This window comes from Arachis stenosperma, chromosome 3 (genome assembly GCF_014773155.1).
Source record: "Arachis stenosperma cultivar V10309 chromosome 3, arast.V10309.gnm1.PFL2, whole genome shotgun sequence".
NCBI lineage: Eukaryota > Viridiplantae > Streptophyta > Magnoliopsida > Fabales > Fabaceae > Arachis > Arachis stenosperma.
Window position 1 is genome coordinate 78,630,205 of NC_080379.1, and position 9,285 is coordinate 78,639,489.

General features: G+C 40.2%; 1 non-coding gene across 1 annotated transcript; it reads left to right on the top strand.

Annotated features, from left to right (window-relative positions):
• The first annotated feature begins 1,144 nt into the window (after positions 1 to 1,144).
• On the top strand, positions 1,145 to 1,252 carry LOC130971226 (small nucleolar RNA R71). The gene has a single exon (XR_009082457.1). It is a non-coding gene; the product is annotated as a small nucleolar RNA R71 (small nucleolar RNA).
• The last annotated feature ends 8,033 nt before the right edge of the window (positions 1,253 to 9,285 follow it).

The following is a 9,285-nucleotide window of genomic DNA, read 5'->3' on the forward strand; positions in this document are numbered from 1 at the left end:
TGCCTATGGTACAGGGTATTAAGAATTTGCCAGGATCTTGTCTCTTTTGAGGTAAAGTTTGCTGAACCCATGTATCTAGTTCACTAATGAGCAAGGAAGGTTCACCTTCCCCAGTCTCATTACCAAACAACTTGGCATTCAGCTTCATGATGGCTCCTAGATATTGAGCAACTTACTTTACATCTTCATCCTCTTCAGAGAAAGAATAGTCTTCAGAGCTCATGAATGGCAGAAGGAGGTTTAATGGAATCTCTATGGTCTCTATATGAGCCTCAGATTTCTTTAGGTCCTCAATAGGGAACTCCTTCTTGCTTGAGAGACGTTCTATGAGGTCTTCCTCATTGGGATTCACGTCCTCTCCTTCCTCCCTAGGCTCGGCCATGTTGATTATGTCAATGGCCTTGCACTCTCTTTTTAGATTCTCTTCAGTATTGCTTGGGAGAGGACTAGGAGGAGTTTCAGTAATTTTCTTACTCAGCTGGCCCACTTGTGCCTCCAAATTTCTGATGGAGGATCTTGTTTCACTCATGAAACTTAAAGTGGCCTTAGATAGATCAGAGACTATGTTTGCTAAGTTAGAAGGGCTCTGCTCAGAATTCTCTGTCTGTTGCTGAAAAGATGATGGAAAAGGCTTGCTATTGTTGAGCCTATTTCTTCCACCATTATTAAAGCCTTGTTGAGGCTTTTGTTGATCCTTCCATGAGAAATTTGTATGATTTCTCCATGATGAATTATAGGTGTTTCTATAAGGTTCACCCATGTAATTTACCTCTGCTATTTCAGGGTTATCAAGATCATAAGCTTCTTCTTCAGAAGATGCCTCTTTAGTACTGTTGGATGCATTTTGGCATCTATTCAGACTTTGAGAAATCATGTTGACTTGCTGAGTCAACATTTTGTTCTGAGCCAATATGGAATTCAGTGCATCAATTTCAAGAACTCCCTTCCTTTGAGGCGTCCCATTATTCACGGAATTTCTCTCAGAAGTGTACATGAACTGGTTATTTGCAACCATGTCAATAAGTTCTTGAGCTTCTGCAGGCATTTTCTTTAGGTGAATGAATCCACCTGCAGAATGGTCCAGTGACATCTTAGAGAACTCAGATAGACCATAATAAAATATATCCAGAATGGTCCATTCTGAAAGCATGTCAGAAGGACATCTTTTGGTCATCTGCTTGTATCTTTCCCAAGCTTCATAGAAGGATTCACCATCTTTTTGTTTGAAGGTCTGAATATCCACTCTAAGCTTGCTTAGCTTTTGAGGAGGAAAGAACTTAGCCAAGAAGGTCGTGACCAGCTTATCCCAGGAGTCCAGGCTATCTTTAGGTTGTGAGTCCAACTATGTTCTAGCTCTGTCTCTTACAGCAAAAGGGAAAAGCATAAGCTTGTAGACTTCAGGATCTACTCCATTAGTCTTAACAGTCTCGCAGATCTGCAAGAACTCAGTTAAAAATTAGTAGGGATCTTCTGATGGAAGTCCATGGAACTTGCAGTTCTGTTGCATTAGAGCAACTTGTTGAGGTTTTAGCTCAAAATTGTTTGCTCCAATGGCATGGATTGAGATGCTTCTTCCATCAAACTTGGAAGTAGGTGTAGTATAATCACCAAGCATCCTCCTTGCATTATTATTTTCGGCTGCCATCTTCTCTTCCTTTTCAAAAATTTCTGTAAGGTTATCTCTGGATTGTTTAGCTTCTCTTAGTTTCCACTTCAGAGTCCTTTCAAGTTCAGGATCTGCTTCAACAAGAATTTTCTTATCCTTGCTCCTGCTCATATGAAAAAGAAGGGAACAGAAAATAATAATGGGGATCCTCTTTACCACAGTAGAGAGATTCCTTTATGTTAGTAGAAGAAGAAAGGGATAAAAGAAGGAAAAGAGTTAAGAATCCAAACACAAGGGGGAAGATAGGTGCGAATTCTTGAGTAGAAGAGAAGTGTTAGTAGATGAATAAATAAATAGAAAGAGATGAGAGAGGGAGAAATTTGAAAATAAATTTTGAAAAAGAGTTAGTGATTTTCAAAAATTAAGAGAAGAAATAAAATTAAAACTAAAAATTGAAACAATTAGTTAATTAAGAAAATTTTGAAAAAGAGGGAAGTGATTTTCGAAAATTAGAGAAGGAAAAGTAGTTAGGTGGTTTTGAAAAAGATAAGAAACAAACAAAAAGTCAATTAGTTAGTTGAAAAAGATTTGAAAATCAATTTTGAGAAGATAAGAAGTTAGAAAAGATATTTTGAAATCAAAATTTTTTTTGAAAAAGATAAAAAGATATGATTGAAAAAAGATTTAATTAAAAAGATATGATGGAAAAGATATTTGAAAAAGATTTAATTTTTAAAATCAAAATTGATTACTTGACTAACAAGAAACTAAAATATATGATTCTAGAATTTAAAGATTGAACCTTTCTTAATAAGAAAGTAACAAACTTCAAATTTTTGAATCAATCACATTAATTGTTAGTAAAGCCTTTGAAAATCATGAATTAAAGATAAGAAAAAGATTTTAAAATTCAAATTAAAAATTTTCGAAAATAGTAAGAAAAATGAAAAAGATTTGATTTTTGAAAATTTTTTGAAAAGATAAGATTTTTAAAATTGAAAATTTGACTTGACTTATAAGAAATAGCTAAGTTTTAAAAATTTTTTACTAAGTCAACTAAAATTTTCGAAATTTTGAGAGAAATAAGGAAAAGATATTTTTTTTTTTTGAATTTTTAATGATAAGAGAGAAAAACATAAAAATGACCCAAAACATGAAAATTTTTGGATCAAAACCAATGATGCATGCAAGAACACTATGAATGTCAAGATGAACACCAAGAACACTTTGAAGATCGTGATGAACATCAAGAACATATTTTTGAAAAATTTTTGATGCAAAGAAAACTTGCAAGACACCAAACTTAGAAATCTTTAATGCTTAGACACTATGTATGCAAAAATGCACATAAAAAATAACAAAAGACACAAAACAAGAAAACATCAAGATCAAACAAGAAGACTTACCAAGAACAACTTGAAGATCATGAAGAACACCATGCATGAATTTTTCAAAAAAAAAATGCATAAATTTTAAAAACATGCAATTGACACCAAACTTAAAAATTGACTTAAGACTCAAACAAGAAACACAAAATATTTTTGATTTTCTGATTTTATAATTTTTTTTTAGATTTTTGTAATAAATTTTTCGAAAACATATTTTGGAAAAAGGAAGTAATGAATCCAAAGTCCTCAATGAGAATTCCAGGAATCATGTAATGTTAGTCAAAAGCTCCGGTCCAGGAATTAGATATGGCTTTACAGCCAACCAGGCTTCAACATGTTACATGAAACTCTAGAATTCATTCTTAAAAACTCTGAAAATTTTCGAAAACAGGTGATAAATTTTTGAAAGATTTTTGAAATTTTTTTTCGAAAATAAAACAAAAAGAAAATTACCTAATCTGAGCAACAAGATGAACCGTCAGTTGTTCAAACTCGAACAATCCCCGGCAACGGCGCCAAAAACTTGGTGCACAAAATTGTGATCTCTAACAATGGCGCTCAACTTGGTATGTGCGTTTATAATTCAGCACTTTCTTCACAACTTCGCACAACTAACCAGCAAGTGCACTGGGTCGTCCAAGTAATAAACCTTACGTGAGTAAGGGTCGATCCCACGGAGATTGTTGGTATGAAGCAAGCTATGGTCATCTTGTAAATCTCAGTTAGGCGGATAATAAATGGTTATGGAATTTTTGAATAGTAATAATAAATAAATAGAAAATAAAGATAGAAATACTTATGTAAATCATTGGTGAGAATTTCAGATAAGTGTATGGAGATGCTTTGTTCCTGTTGGATCTCTGCTTTCCTACTGCCTTCCTTCAATCCTTCTTACTCCTTTCCATGGCAAGTTGTATGTAGGGCATCACCGCTGTCAATGGCTACTTCCCATTCTCTCAGTGAAAAAGGTCCAAATGCTCTTGTCACAGCACGGCTAATCATCTGTCGGTTCTCGATCATGCCGGAATAGAATCCATTGATTCTTTTGCGTTTGTCATCACGCCCAACAATCGCGAGTTTGAAGCTCGTCACAGTCATTCACTCCCTGAACCCTACTCAGAATACCACAGACAAGGTTTAGACTTTCCGGATTCTCATGAATACCGCCAACAATTCTAGCTTATACCACGAAGATTCTGATTAAGGAATACAAGAGATATGCGTTCGGTCTAAGGTAGAACGGAAGTGGTTGTCAGTCACGCGTTCATAGGTGAGAATGATTATGAGTGTCCCGGATCATCACATTCGTCATGGTGAAGTGCAACGAATATTTTAGAACAGGAATAAACTGAATTGAATAGAAAATAGTAGTAATTGCATTAACTTGAGGTACAGCAGAGCTTCACACCCTTAATCTATGGTGTGTAGAAACTCCACCATTGAAAATACATTAGTGATGAAGGTCCAGGCATGGCCGAATGGCCAGCTTCCATAAATGATCAAAAGACCGAATGGTCAAGAGACTATATTGTCAAAAGACATCTAATACAATAGTAAAATGTCCTATTTATACTAGACTAGCTACTAGGGTTTACAGAAGTAAGTAATTGATGCAGAAATCCACTTCCGGGGCCCACTTGGTGTGTGCTTAGGCAGAGCTTGAGCTTTACACGTGCAGAGGCTTCTTTTGGAGTTGAACGCCAAGTTGTAACGTGTTTTTGGCATTCAACTCTGGTTCATGACGTGTTTCTGGTGTTTGACTCCAGAATGCAGCATGGAACTGGCGTTGAGCGCCAGTTTACATCATCTATTCTTGAATAAAGTATAGACTATTATATATTACTGAAAAGATCTTGATGTCTACTTTCCAACGCCATTGAGAGCGCACCAATTTGAGTTCTGTAGCTCCAGAAAATCCATTTCAAGTGCAGGGAGGTTAGAATCCAACAACATCAGCAGTCCTTTTGTCAGCCTTTTATCAGAGTTTTGCTCAGGTCCGTCAATTTCATCTATAAAATACCTGAAATCACAGAAAAACACACAAACTCATAGTAAAGTCCAGAAATGTGAATGTTACATAAAATCTAATGAAAACATTCCTAAAAGTAGCTAGATCCTACTAAAAACTACCTAAAAATAATGCCAAAAAGCGTATAAATTATCCGCTCATCAATGTTCAATCTTTGTATGCTCCAGTGAGAGTATCCTGTTGATAGTGTAGTAATCATCAGAATGTTGCTCTGTCCCCAACTGTTGGTAGATTAGTTGTACTTTATCTCCCTTTGAGAATCCTTCAGTTGGCATCTTTTTGTTTTTCCACCCTTTTAGAGCCTTTTTCTTGCTTTTCTTCCCCTTTTTTTGTGATCCTTTTTCTTTGACATTGGGCTGTATTTTGGGATCTGTCTTCTTAGTGGCCAACACCTCACTTTCTTCTTGCTTTCTCTTATCATTCTGTACAGTCTCATTCTCCTTTTGTCCTGCTTTGCTGGTTGTCTCTTGCCTTGGAGGGGAACCAATGAGTATCTCCTTGGATTCTTCCTTCCAATGCAAGTCTTCTCTGTCATCATTCATGTAGTTTTCCTTTTCATCAGTATGTTGTGCTTCTGGAAAGACATTTAGAGTGATGCTCTCATCATGTACCCTTAGGGTCAATTCTCCTTGTTCAATATCTATGATGGCCTTTGCTGTGGCCAAGAATGGTCTTCCCAAAATAATAGAGTCACTCCCTTCTTCTCCTAGGTCCAGGATTACAAAGTTTGCAGGGAATATAAACTTATCCACCTTGACCAAAAGGTTTTCAATCACTCCTTTGGGAAATACCAATGATTTATCCACGAGCTCTAGTGACATCTGTGTGGGATTTACCTCCTCTATGCAAGCCTTCTCATCATAGAATAGGGTATTAGATTGATGCTTGCTCCTAAATCGCACAGGGCCTTATCAATGGATATATTTCCAATGGTGCAAAGTAAGAAGAAGCTCCCAGGGTCCTTGAGTTTTGGTGGAAGCCCTTTTTGGATTACTGCACTACACTCTTCAGTGAGCATAATGGTTTTCTTTTCATGCTAGCTTCTCGTTTTATTGCTGAGCTCCTTAAACAACTTGGCATATAGAGGCATCTGCTCTATTGCTTCAACAAGTGGGATATTAATCTCCAGCTTCTTAAAGACCTCAAGGAACTTAGGGAATTATTGATCCTTGTGTTCGTTTTTGTAGTCTTTGAGGATATGGCAAAGGAGGTGTGTAGGTCTTTACTTCCTTCCTCTGTTCTTGTGATGATTCCTCTATAACTTGTTTCCCTTTCCTTGAAGATTGTGGCTGCTCATCTTTCTCTTTAAGCTTATCCCGATCTTGCTTGTCTTCTTCCTTGCTAATGGCCTCATCTTTTTCAGCTGGCCTTTTTTCATTGTCCATAAGCTTCTTGTTAGTTTTCTTGTCTTTCACCAAGGTTCTTCCACTCCTTAACTGGATGGCTTTGAATTCTTCTTTGGGGTTTGGAATGGTACCACTTCGGTGTGAGCTGGTTGGTCTTTCAATCACTGCTTGCTCAGATAATTAACCAATTTACCTTTCTAAATTTTTCATTGAGGCTTCATGGTTCTTGTTGGTTAGCTCTTGGTGCTTCATCATCCTTTCTATCATTATCTCCAAGTTGGAGATTCTTTGGGAGTCTTGGGGTGGTTGTGGTTGATTATGGGATGTTGAGGGTTGGTAAAAAGTGTTTTGGTTAGTTGATGGTGTTCATACCCTGACCGAGCTCCTCCAACTCGGCAAATCTATGAAAAGTCCGACCTCGTCCTAAGGCCCACGCCTAGAGGTCGGACCTCGGACAACAAAGCAAGGAAGGCCCATCAAAAGGAACGCAGCCCAAAACCTAAAGGCCGAAAAGGCCTAGCAAAGGCGGTTCCACAAAGATAGGGATAAAACTCCCGAAAGATAAGATAAGATAAGAATATCTTATCCAGGGAAGATCACGGCCAAACTACTATAAATACACTGGAGCACCCAGGTATGACACACATTCTACATTCTACACATATCTGCTTGGACCCATGCTAACTTAAGCATCGGAGTGTCATTGCAGGTACAACCACCAACCGCCAACACATCAAGCTCGGGTCCCTGACCCCCACCTCGGGCATCTCTAGACGACCGAGCTACGGTTTTCAGGTAACCCCCGGAACATTGGCGCCGTTGCCGGGGACCTGGAAGTCATCCCTTCACCATGGCGGACGACCCACTCAACAATGACCACGCTGCATCAGAACAAGAGGAGGAAGTTGACACCGGAGAACGACCGGACAGCCCTCTATCACCACGCACTCCAGGAGGAAACAAACAGAATCGCCCAAAAACATCACTCCCAAAAAAGGATCCACAAAATCCCGAAAAAGAAAAGAGCTCGGAAATTCTAGAAGCAGTCCGGGCACAACAAAACCGACTGAAACAACTCGAAGAGGACATAAAGAAGCAAAAAGAAACTGAACAAGATCTGAGAAGGGAGGCTCGCAAGCGCAGAGAATTAGAAGAAAAACTGCGGAAAATAGAGGCCAACCTGAAAGATCGGACAGAACGCGACACCACCCCCAAAGGCAACCATGATCCCTTCACGCAAGAGATCATGAAGGAGAAGGTACCGCGAAACTTCAAACCACCCGATATGGATCTCTACGACGGCACCACCGATCCAAGTCACCACCTCAGCAACTTCAGAAGCAGAATGTACCTAGTTGACGCCTCCGACGCGATTCGGTGCAAAGCCTTCCCCACCACTCTCACCAAGTCAGCCATGAAGTGGTTCGACAACCTGCCACCAAGATCAATCACCAGCTTCGAAGACCTAACCAAAAAATTCCTAACAAGGTTCTCCATTCAAAAGGACAAGGCAAAGCATGCCCCCAGTCTACTCGGGATCAAACAAGGTAACCAAGAAACTCTCCGAGAATACATGGAGCGATTCAACAAAGCCTGCCTGGACATACAACACTTGCCCACTGAAGCGGCCATCATGGGACTAGCAAACGGCCTAAAAGAGGGACCGTTTAGCCAATCCCTATCCAAACGATACCCGACCTCCCTATACGAGGTACAGGAGCGGGCAGAAAAATATATCAACATGGAAGAAACCTCCCAGCTAAGAGACTCTTCTAGGAAGGAATCAACCTACCCACTCCGAGATCGAGATCGGGAACAGAAGAAGAAAGAAGAACCCAACTCGGACAAGCCACGGAAGTACCACAACTACACCCCCCTCCGAGTCTCCCTGGTAGACGTCTACAGAGAAGTATGCCACACCGAAAAAATTCCACCGCCCCGACCTCTAAAACACAAGAGAGCGGGGAGAGATCGGTCCGAATACTGTGAATATCACAAGCTCTACGGTCACTCTACTAACGACTGCTACGACCTAAAAAACGTTATAGAAAAGCTAGCCAGAGAAGGAAAACTCGACAGATACATAGCAGAGAAAGGAGAAGCAACCAGGAAGAGGAGGCGGGGAGATAACGAAGATCGGGCCGAACAAACCCCACGAACCCCTGAAAGGCACGTTCACATGATAAATTGAGGGTTTGCGGGCGGAGGAACATCCCGATCCTCGCGAAAAAGACACCTCAAAGAAGTCTACCACGTCCGAGAAGACAGTCCCCTGCCCGAACTACCTACTATCTCGTTTACCCGAGAAGATGCTCAAGGGATAATACCCGGGCACGACGATCCAATGGTAATCACCATTATCCTAGCAAACGCCAACTTACATCGAACCCTGATTGACCAGGGAAGCTCAGCAGATATCCTGTTCAAAACGGCCTTCGACAAGCTCGGACTTGAAGAAAAAGAACTAAAGGCCTATCCCACCGACCTATTTGGGCTAGGGGATACCCCAATCCATCCCTTAGGATACGTCTCGCTACACACTACCTTTGGAAAAGGCGAGCAATCTAAAACATTAAACATCGACTACATTATAGTCGACGTCACTTCAGCATACAATGCCCTCATTGGACGACCAACCCTAAATAGACTGGCAGCTATAGTCTCGACCCCACACCTCTGTATGAAGTTCCCTACCGCAAAAGGAATCGCTACCCTAAAAGGCGACCAAAAACTAGCGCGGCGATGCTACAACGAAAGCCTGAGCCTAAAAGGGAAGGAGGTCAACACGATAGAACTCGGACGAGTGCAGTCTCGAGAAGACCTTCGACCACAACCAGAGGGAGAGACCGAAAAAGTCCAGATTGGGAACACACCTGAAAAAATAACAAACATAGGAGCAAACCTCAGAACGGGCCT